Here is a 10,702-nt window from a genome sequence, read left to right on the forward strand (position 1 = left end):
GACAGCAGATTTCCTTTCCTAAAGGGCATTAGTGAACCAGATGAGTTTTTACAACAATCAACAATGGTTTCCTGGTCATCATTGGACTTTTTAATTCCAGATTTTTATTAAATTCAAATTCCACCATTTGATGCTTAGCTGTCCTGCAGGAAATGTAAGAGGTTTCATTGGGTCCATGCTTGGTCTGCATTGGATGACCCGGGTAAAATGAATAATGGAGAATTTGGGCAGTTCAGAGCACAAGGCTGTAAAAGGGCTCACCCAAGTTTTCTCCTGTGCAATTAGCTGTTTAATTATGTGCAGTCAACAAAACCAAACACTGGAGTGGGTACTAGGGAGGAACTCATCGCATGCAAAAAGAAACTATGGTGACTTTTAACAATAAAACCTCAAATTTCCTTCAGCTGTCCAAATTTCTGTTATTCCTGAGTTGTTTAAAACATGTAATAGTGGTATTGCACAGCAGAAGATTTACTTTAAGCAAACAAAATAATAATGCTCAGTCACCATCTTTGGCAGACTAACTTTTGGTGGATTTGTCAATGGGCAATAAATAAATTCAGTATCTGCCCTTTTCTCCACATTACATCGGAAAGGACTTACACCATGCTCATTGCAGCATTGATCATGCAGAATAAACAAACTATTTGCACCACGATAAAATATAGAAGTATTCTAAATTATTCTAAACAAAGCAAAGTAAATAGAATTTAGCTCTTAACCTGATTGCTGGACTCTATCTCATTTTTTCTTATCAGCTCAAGGGATAGCAGCATTTATTACCTATCCCTAATTGCCCTTGAGAAGGTGGTGGTAAGCCATTTTCTTGAACCGCTGCAGTCCATGTGGTGCAGCTACATCTACAGTGCTGTTAGAAAGGGAGTTCCAGGATCTTAAATCAGTGATAAGGAAGGAACGGTGATATAGTTCCAGGTCAGGATGGTATGTGGCTTAGAGGGGAACTTACAGGTGGTTGTGTTCCCATGTGTCTTCTTCCCTTGTCCTTCTAGATGGTAGAGGTAATGAGTTTGAAGGGTGCTATCGAGGGAGGATTGGTGAGTTGCTGCAGTGCATCTTGTAGGTGGTACACTGTTGTCACTGTGCATTGGTGGTAGAGGAAGTGAATGTTTGAATGTGGTAGATGTAGTGTTGATCAAGTGGGTTGTTTTGTTCTGGCTTGTGCCTTTTAGAGGTGAGTTAGAGGATGAGCTACTCATCACTTAATATGCAGCCAAGTCATGAGCGTGACGTAATTTTTTCCATTTGCCCAGAAGACTCAAGAACACTAAAGAAGCTCAACACTATCCAGGACAAAGCAGCCCACTTAATTCGCAATCCACCCTTAAAAGTCCACTCCTTCCACCACACTGTGACTTCTGTGTATACTATTTGGAGGATACTCTGCAGCATTCTGCCAAGGCTTCTTCACCGGCAACTGCCCAACCTGCCACCTCCACACTAATATTGGCAAGTGCAGCAGGTGCATGGGAACACCATCACCTCAAGGTTACGCCCTATTCCAATTTGGACATGTATCTGCCGTTCTTTCATTGTCACTGGATCAAGTTCATGAGAGTCACTACCTAACAGCATTGTGGGAGCACCTTTCATTGCACGGACTGCACAGGCTCACAAAGGAAACCCCTATCTTCTCAGGGGAAAATTAGTTAGACTATAAATATCAGACTCAACAGGCTGTGCTACATTCCAAGATTTTTTTTGAAGAAATTAATGAAGGAGGGACTCTGCCTGATTAAGGGATGCACCTTGCGAAGGAGTGGGGGTGGGGAGGGGGGCAGGGGGGGGAGGTGCCAGTGGATGAAAGCAACTCCCTGTCTTTGTCTCCAACCCCTGACCTGCATCTCTGGCAACCCCTTCCCAACAATTCGCATCCTGCCTCATCCCTAGTAAATCTTCTCTGCAACATCTCTAAGGCCTTGGTGTCTTTCCTAAAGTGGGGTTTGCAAAATTGGCCACAATATTATTATGCCCCATGTGCACTAGTTAATGATTGGAAAATCAAACCAGTCATTTCTAAATTGGACAGCGGACTTGGTCTTTCCATCTGTAATTAACTATAGTCCATAAGGGATTGTAAGTATCTCTCTCTGTTAGAGAAAGACAAGCAGTTATGGCTTGAGGGGCACTACTCTGATCAAGCATGGCTGATCAGGAATCTCTCCCACTCTTACCACTGCCATTGGTGCATTGGAAGAATTAGCAGGTTGATTATCAACCTGTCTGACCACATCATGAATGCTCCTTCTGTGGCCAACAGCTGCTGAAGCCGGACTTGAACCAGCGCTTCTGGTTCAGAGGCAGGAGCACTACCTACTGAGACACAAGACTGGGATTTGGCATATATACCCAATGGATCTCTGTGCTCTGCTTTCATGGTTGGTGAATGTTTGCTTACAGTGGCACAACCATTATCTTCATGTCTGATTGTCCATGAATACATTATTTTTCAATTGAAAACTAGTGATGGTAGTGGGGATGGGACAGTTAACAATGCTCTGTTGAGTTCAATTTAGATTGTGCTGATAGGGGTCCAGAGCTGCAGCAAACTAATTTTTCACATCTGTTTTGACTGCTGTTTTCATGACTGAAAATCTTCCCCTGTACAACAATGACATTATAAGCACAAAACTTAAAATATTTAATAAACATATGTGTCTGGTAGATTACTTCCAGACGGTTATCATTCTATTATCTTCATCCTTTATAAATGTTTATTTTTATGAAAAAAAATCAAAGTTCTTAAAGAGTTGAATGATGCCAAAGCACAACCACAATAATGCTGAACAAGTGATAAGAGCAGCTCCATCATTACCTTGTCCCTCTCCATATGGTTCATGTAGACTAACCTCCTCCTTTAGCATGGCACAGATCTTAAACAACTTCACTTTTCTTAAATATTTAAAACAGCTTTCTACACATTGAAAGAACTTTTTAGAAAACATTTATTTTGGAATATTTTTACAAATTGTATTAAATTAAATCAGTATTTCACACATTACCGTTCATGTTTGACTCTACTCCTACACATTGGTCTGGAACTCCATCTCTGGTTAACGTGCATTATCTCGGTGCCATTTGAGGCACCTTGTGGTGTGCAAATTGGCTGTCACACTTCCTACTTTACAACAATGGTACACTTCAGAAGTACTCCATTGACTGGAAAGCACTTTGGGACATCATGAAGTCGTGAAAGGTGTTATATGGATGTATTTATTTGTTTTCTCATTCTCTTAAAATTCTTGTGTTTTTATCAACTTCTGGTGATCATTCTTTCTTCTGTGTTTTTGTTGTGTCTTAATTGTGACACTGTTGTGTTCAGTGGCCCAGCAATTTGGATGTGTCCATTCCTGGGGGTGCAGGGAACAATCACTGCAGCTGAATGACGAGGTCCAAGGTGTCCCTTATGTTGTACCTTAGATCACAATGTAATAGAGCTGGCATGGCGCAACTGCCCCCATGTAAAGACTAGAGAAAAATCAACTAGATGACAGTGCTACTATTTCGACGTTGTACCTTCTGCTTGGCAACAATGTGAAGGGGTTGTTTTTTATAGTCACACTCCTACATACAGTAGTTGATTTTAAAAAAAATCTTCTGCTAACCTTTCCTTTTCTCTCCTGCCCTAGGCCAAATAACAGTACTACCATTCCAGCTGGTGGTCAATGGGCTCAAATTACAATTCAAACTCGTGCTTATGTTTGTCATTTGCCTGAACACATAGATAAAAATTTGCACTACTGCTGCTATCCAAAAAGTGAATAAATAGTTGCACACCAGTGCAGCTGCTTGCTGGCTGTTGCTAACTTAAATTGATAATTTTTGATATCTTAACTGTTGTCATTTGATGCAAATCAACTTAAAAAAATGAATCATTTTCCAGGCCACTTTCAAGCAACCTCATTGGCATCTTTAAGAACTGCTACCTGGGCTGTTCAACACCTGGCATGAATGGCACAGCGTTCACTCTGCTCCTTATACCCAAACATTGCAAATGAGAGTCTGCAACCAATGTAGGACCCCGATTTGTACCTTTAAGCTGCCTCCTGTCTTTTTCAGATGCTTGCCTCAGAAAAGCATCAGGCAACCCTGAGGTGACATTGGGGCCTGAAAATTGCACCAGCCAAGAAGTCTGATGTCAGTCATTGAAAATTGGCCCCATAATCCCTTCAGGTTTGGATTTCTATTCCACGAAAATATCAACAATCATCAGCCTGGGTTTCCTCTTAAATTTGACCATGTCATGACCCAATGTTAAAATATGACATGGCACAAACATCCATTCTGAGTAATATGTTGAAATATTTCAGCCTACTGAAAGTATAAAACCCAACTGAACAAATGGCAGATTGAGGAGGGTTAAGTATTTCAGCCTCTGAGAAATTTTGAAAATGGGCTATGAAGTGTAGAGCAAGTAATAGGATTTTGAATTTATGCTTGCACAATTTTAAATCCAGTGGGGATGACAAACTGAATTAGTGTACTATCAAGAAATTGTTTTGCGCATGAAATGATTGAAAATTTAAGCATAGAACCTAAGTATCAAGTTTTCTACCTATGTGGAGAAGAAAGGCATAGGCAGGTGAATGGAGAATGCAAAAATTGCAGTAACTTATGTAGCAAAATGAACAATTAATAGGAGGAATGTAAATTTTTTTTAATGAAAACTTTGTAGTCATTTATATTTAGTTAATTTCATTTTCACAAAAATTATTGGAATTGCTTAGGCTCTCGGTATTGATTTGACATAAATACTAATTCTGCGAATTTATTCTATTACAGAATGTGAAGTCATGACAGGGGACGATACTAAAGTACAGATCCTGACTACAAAAGGAGCATTCTCCGTTCAGCCATATAATATGCAAAGGTTAGCCTTTCCAGTTTATTTAAAACATATTAGGATCAAAGACATGTCCTTTTCCTCATCCTCATCTTTCAACATAATATTTACAATGATTGATTTTCAATGGTATTATGTAGTTAAAGAATACAGTCATCAGCAGTAAGCTAAAAGCTAGATTTAGCACAAAAAGATAGAAAAATATTTTCTTCCACATTTTTTTGTGTTAAAATAATCTTGGATCTAAGTTCCAAACTGAAACATTGGAGCATAACACAAAACGTTGGTTAAGACAAGAGCTGACAAATGGAATATTACCTATGATGGTGCTACTCAGTGAAATTACCTAATGCTGAAATCCTTCAATCTGACTTTCATGATAATAACAGAGATGCAAGGATAATAGTTGTAATATTTTTTGAAAGCTTCAGAAGTAGGTCCTCAATTACCCACCCGACAAAGTTCCAGGCTTCTTTCATGAATGTGCATGCATTACTTCAAACTGCCACAGCAGAGTAACTAACAGCCTTTTAATAACCTTAAAGAATTAAGAAATTCTTTTCAGTAGTAAAGACAACAGCGTGAAAATTCCGTAGCTTTGTTGTGCTGCCAGGAGGACAAAGGGTGGGATTGCCACCTGCCAGTTTGACTTTGAGGTGACCCCTTCTTCAATCCAAGGTAGAGTCATTAAATTACAGGGACAAGCCCCCACATCTGTAGCACACAATACAGTTGCCCACCTGGTATTAAGAGAGGGGGACCATGAGGCCAGACTGGGCCAAGATAAAGACCTACTGATTTTTTCCCCCAACTCCCAATCCAATTTTGGAATAGATAGCAATTTGATTCCTCTGCTGTAGGGCTATTTGCAGCCTAGAACAGATCCTTCCTCTGGTTGGGGAGTCAGGGCAAGAAGTCATCTATTTAATGTTGTTACTATGAGGCTGAGAGGAGAAATTAGAGATGTGCTGAAACATGGAATGGTTTACCACAAGGAGTTGTTCAGGCAAAGATCGTTGTTTCCTTAAAGTGCAAATCAGATAAATATTCAAAGCAGGGGAATATATAGGCTATGAGGAGAGGGTTGGGGGAAGGCATTTAATTTTGCATTATTCTCGCAAAGAGCAAGCACACATATAATGGGCTGGATGCCTTCCTTCTAGATATTGATGTTTCAATGCCTGCTCTCAGCAGCCAAATTTCTGCTTGAACAGAAGTGTGATGGGCAGGAAAAGCACCAGTCCCAATTTGTTCAAAAGGCTGAACAGGATGGAAATCCAATATCTTATTTCTGCGCAGTTTTCCGATGTCCCTCATCCTCAGCGTCTCTTCTCCACCGTGTCCAGACATAAGTGCAACCCTGACCCCGATATTTTTAAATGAACTATCAAGATGGACCAGCAAGATGAAGGGAAATGGAATCTAATTCCATAGCAGCAATGGTGAATTCTCCTTGTCTTTTCCATAATTAAATCCTTACATTTTAGAAAGTATGTTTTCCTGCCCGATGTCCCTTGAGTTTCTAATGATATGGACAGCTGTCAGAAGCTCCTTTTTCTATTCTGCTCATCTATGAAGGTCTGGATTATCACTGCAAAAATCTCAGTCTTTTGCATGCAGCTGCTGCAGCAGTTCAAATTACAAAGTATATTTTATAGCTGCCATCATAGGCATTCCTCAGTACAGAACTACGGCATTTGATTATGTTGTTTTTTGGCAGTTTTCACAGCATTCACTTGATTTGAACAGGGGAGAAAAATTACCACTCTTCTTTTAATAGGAAGCGAATGCTTTCAACAACAGATTGCTTTCATCTCAGAGTACAACAGCATTCTCATGGTGACGTGCCAAGCTCACCAGCTGGTTCTCCGGCCCATTACATAATAGAAGCGATACACGAATTTCAATGAATTCTTTCGTGGAATTGGATAACCTGGTCAAGATGTTGAGGCATCTAGTCAATGGTTTCAGTGCTGAGGCAAAGAAGGTCTCTTCAAAAGTGATAAAAACCCCGACAACACAAAGGGGTTGACATGTGGCTAAAATAGAACAAGTTATTAGCAGAATAAAGGCAAAATACTGCGGATGCAGGAAATCTAAAACAAAGATAGAAAATGCTGGAAATGCTCAGCAGGTCTGGCAGCATCTTCTGAATATTTCCAGCACTTTCTGTTTTTAATTAAATTATAAGCAGATATTGCTTTGTTTTGAGAAGCAACCTGCTATTTCTGCCTTTATTTCTTATGATGATACTAATAGAAAAAAGAGTATTATAAGTACAGGCACAACTAGAATTCTATAAATGCATGAGATTGAGGCAAAGAAAAATTAATTAATATTAATATTTTGTTAGCAATACATCACTTAACCCAACCCTCTTTCCATTTTTATTACCTTATCTGACTTTCTATTTACCTTGTTGCAGACTCTTTCTATTCCCCTTGTCACTGTCTCTTTCTCAATCAGGAAGAAGGGACAGTCTAGTTATCTCCATCACATTATGAATGTTGCCTCACAGCAGGAAAAGAGAGGTATGCATGAGGTGATGGGGCAAGCAATCTTTTCCAACTTTTTCTCCCTTCCAAGTTCTGCTACTGTGGAGAACTCAGCACAGAAATCTTATTGAAAAATTAGTGTCTTCTTTTAGGGGATCAGAATTAGAAAGAGGTTCAAAGCTGGGATTCAAATCCAACTTGCTACATTCTTTCACTACAATGCTGACCTTTGACTTTTTTATAAGCAATACTAGGAATGAAAGGAAAAGAGATAGTTACAGTTGTCAATAATGGTGTATTTACTCTCAGATAAATCACCATTTAAGGCAATAGTATCATTGATATTTCATTATGGAGGTGCCACTGCATTATTTAAGTGATTAAATTTTTGTCTCCCTTGTCTGCTATGCTTCCACCTGTCACTTTTTACTTGCCCAATCGGATGTTATGAACATTACACATCTATTTGTACGTATTCCAAATAGTAGGCTACAGAGATACAGGAGACTTTTAAAAAATATTTACAAGTAGTGATCCTAAACTGAACAAATGAGACTTATTTCTACTGGAAGTTGGATGTCCTGCTGCCACAGGGGCTTTTACTGAACAGCTCAGCTAGGAGTTAGTGAAAGTGGTCCGTGAAAACAAATTGAGTTTGAATGATGATCCAAAACTTGGATTTGATTCAGAGCCTCTCAGCGACTCTCTAATTCACTGCCAGCAGAGCTACCAGGCTACAGTCAAAGACTCTAATTGACAGAAAATGGAACAATAAGTTAATCAAATTATCATCAAGCCCTCTGCCAAGGAAATGCCAGCGACTGGTGCACATTTGACCTGCTCATTTCAATGCCATTCCATAATGGACTGCTGGCATGTTGGTAAAGCAAGAAAAATTGCATCTCGACACTCCACTTTATTATCTAGCCAATTAACATTGGTAACAGATTAAAAAAAGAACATTTAATTCAAGCAAGTTTGGGTTCATTCAGGGTGATACCATTATTCTTCATGAACTCCAATGAATGGATATCAAAAGAATATTCATTTCTAAAACTAATAGCCTGTAGTTCAACTAGAAAGCAGTTGATCCTAATGGAAACAGATTGTAATATTGAACACAATCGTTTATATTCAGTTCTGATCTCACAATGCTATTTCCCACTCAGATCATCAGTGTCATTGCTACCAATCCCAAAGCTCTCATTTTCCCCTTCTACCACATTGTAAAAATACATTTGATTCAAAAAATACTAAAATTATTAGGAACTCTTGCAGACTTATTGATGATTTTTGACATCCTGAATGATTGTATAAAACACAGTGTTTTCAACCTGGAAATCTGCCCTGAAATCACTCTCTTCTCTAACCTAATCTTGGTTTCATGTACAAGGGTATGGTGATAAAGTGGTACAAGATTCAAAATTTAACACCTCACCAACAGTAAAAGTACCCTTCGATGCTCAGCGTAACAATTTCTCATGGCACATACCGAACCCAAGTCCTTAAACTTATAAATGAGGGGCAGGTTTTCATAGAAGATTACTAAAAGGTCAATCATGACAGCTGATCCACCCCCTATCTTTGGATTAGGTTCAATATTGACCTCCACAGAATTAAAGCTTTAATTTCCCTTGTCTCCTAATTCTGGTACAATAAATAGAAAGTTCAAATTTCATGGTTTGGCACCAGCAACGTGAACATTTTGATTTTATTCAGCTCTTTGGGACATTGCTGGCTGAGCACCCAAGTGTAAAGCATACATTGTTTTCTACTTAATATATAACATGTATGGTTTAGCATTTCTTTCACAATTAACTTCAACCCAAAGACATAAGTTTTCAAACTTATGCTCAAGGGTATCTGCAAGTGCATCAGGTTTCAGTCTATCTGTCATCAAATTTTGATATTTCTAGACATGTTGACAGTTATTTTTGTTGCTATATATTAATAAAAATGTATTCTGCAATGATAAAACTGTTTTACTTTAGGTCGCTAATATTGTCTTTCACAGATTAGGACAGGGGGAGTGGGATGGCATTTACAAGCGAGTCATCTGGAGTGCATTAATATTTGCTGAGGATTCCCAGGAGTGTCACTATTTGCAAAGGGTGCATAGGCATGTATCAGTATTTAAAGGGCAGTTATTATCTGTCAGTATTTACAGGCCAGCTCAACATAAGCATGTTTGACTCTAGCACTGCAACATGCCACATTATCTTTTATAGTAATTTGTATTATATTAAAATGAGCAATGAATTCAGTGGTCCTCACTGTTATTCTAGGTAACCCAAGTTTCAGTTGAAATAGTAAAATATACTATTAGAATGGCCATAAGAGGGTAGTAAGCAGGTGTTGTTGTGACGGTAATTTTTTTTTCGTTAAGTAAGGCATCAGAGAGATATTAGAAACCATGGGAGACTTTGAATGATTCTGTAGAGCAGATTTGGATAGAGTCTCAAGATAAGGTTGAAGCATTTTCATGACTGAAGATGTGTTGTTGCTAATAATAGGTTTAGGCATTACTAAAATTGAATTGATGGATATTAGTACAGAAATAGTCTGGCTAAGATTAAGACTCTTGAGGCTGTTCGGGCTACTGGACCATTAGTATTCACTCTACAGTAGTAAAGGAAATGGAGGCCGTGTTATGAAAGCCATTGGTTCACAGATTTAATTGTTCATTGAAGTCTGATTGGGCTTATTCACATAGACCAAACATGCCCATAAGGAGCCTCTACTTAAGAAGAAAAGTAAGTCAAAACTTAATATTACATTCACCTCCATCCTGGCAGTGCCAGCAGATGGGATTTTCATCTCCTGGGGGGCGTGATGGCCTGGAGTTGAGCACAAGGCAGAGCTAGGGGCAGTCTAATGCCGAAGTGATCAGGTCAGTGGAAAGCCCTGTCACCCTTAGCCTCACCCCCTTACCCCTAACCCCTTCATTCCTTTCTCCCTAATTTCCCAGCCCACTCAGTTAGTATCTGCTTTGTAAACAGAACTCACAAGCACCTTAATAACATTTGGAAGCCATCGAAAAGCTCATAGCTCTGTCAAAATTAACAGACATCACTCGAATAGGCATTTTAAAAACTGTTATTCTCTTTAGAAGCTCATAAATCTTCAAGCACAACAATCTTATATCCCCGAGTATAGCTGTACAAAAAATCCATGCAGTTCAGAATCCATTCATGTTTTGGAAGGCAGCCAAGCCATCAAACTCATATTCCCCAGGACAGCTGTATAAACAAACCCTGCAGTCCAGAATCTATTAGTGTCTTTGAAGGCAGCCAAAAACTCACACATCTGTCAAAACTTTCAAACAGCAAAACAGATGGCTGAGGTC

This window comes from Cetorhinus maximus, chromosome 13, assembly GCF_964194155.1.
Source record: "Cetorhinus maximus chromosome 13, sCetMax3.hap1.1, whole genome shotgun sequence".
NCBI classification, from domain to species: domain Eukaryota; kingdom Metazoa; phylum Chordata; class Chondrichthyes; order Lamniformes; family Cetorhinidae; genus Cetorhinus; species Cetorhinus maximus.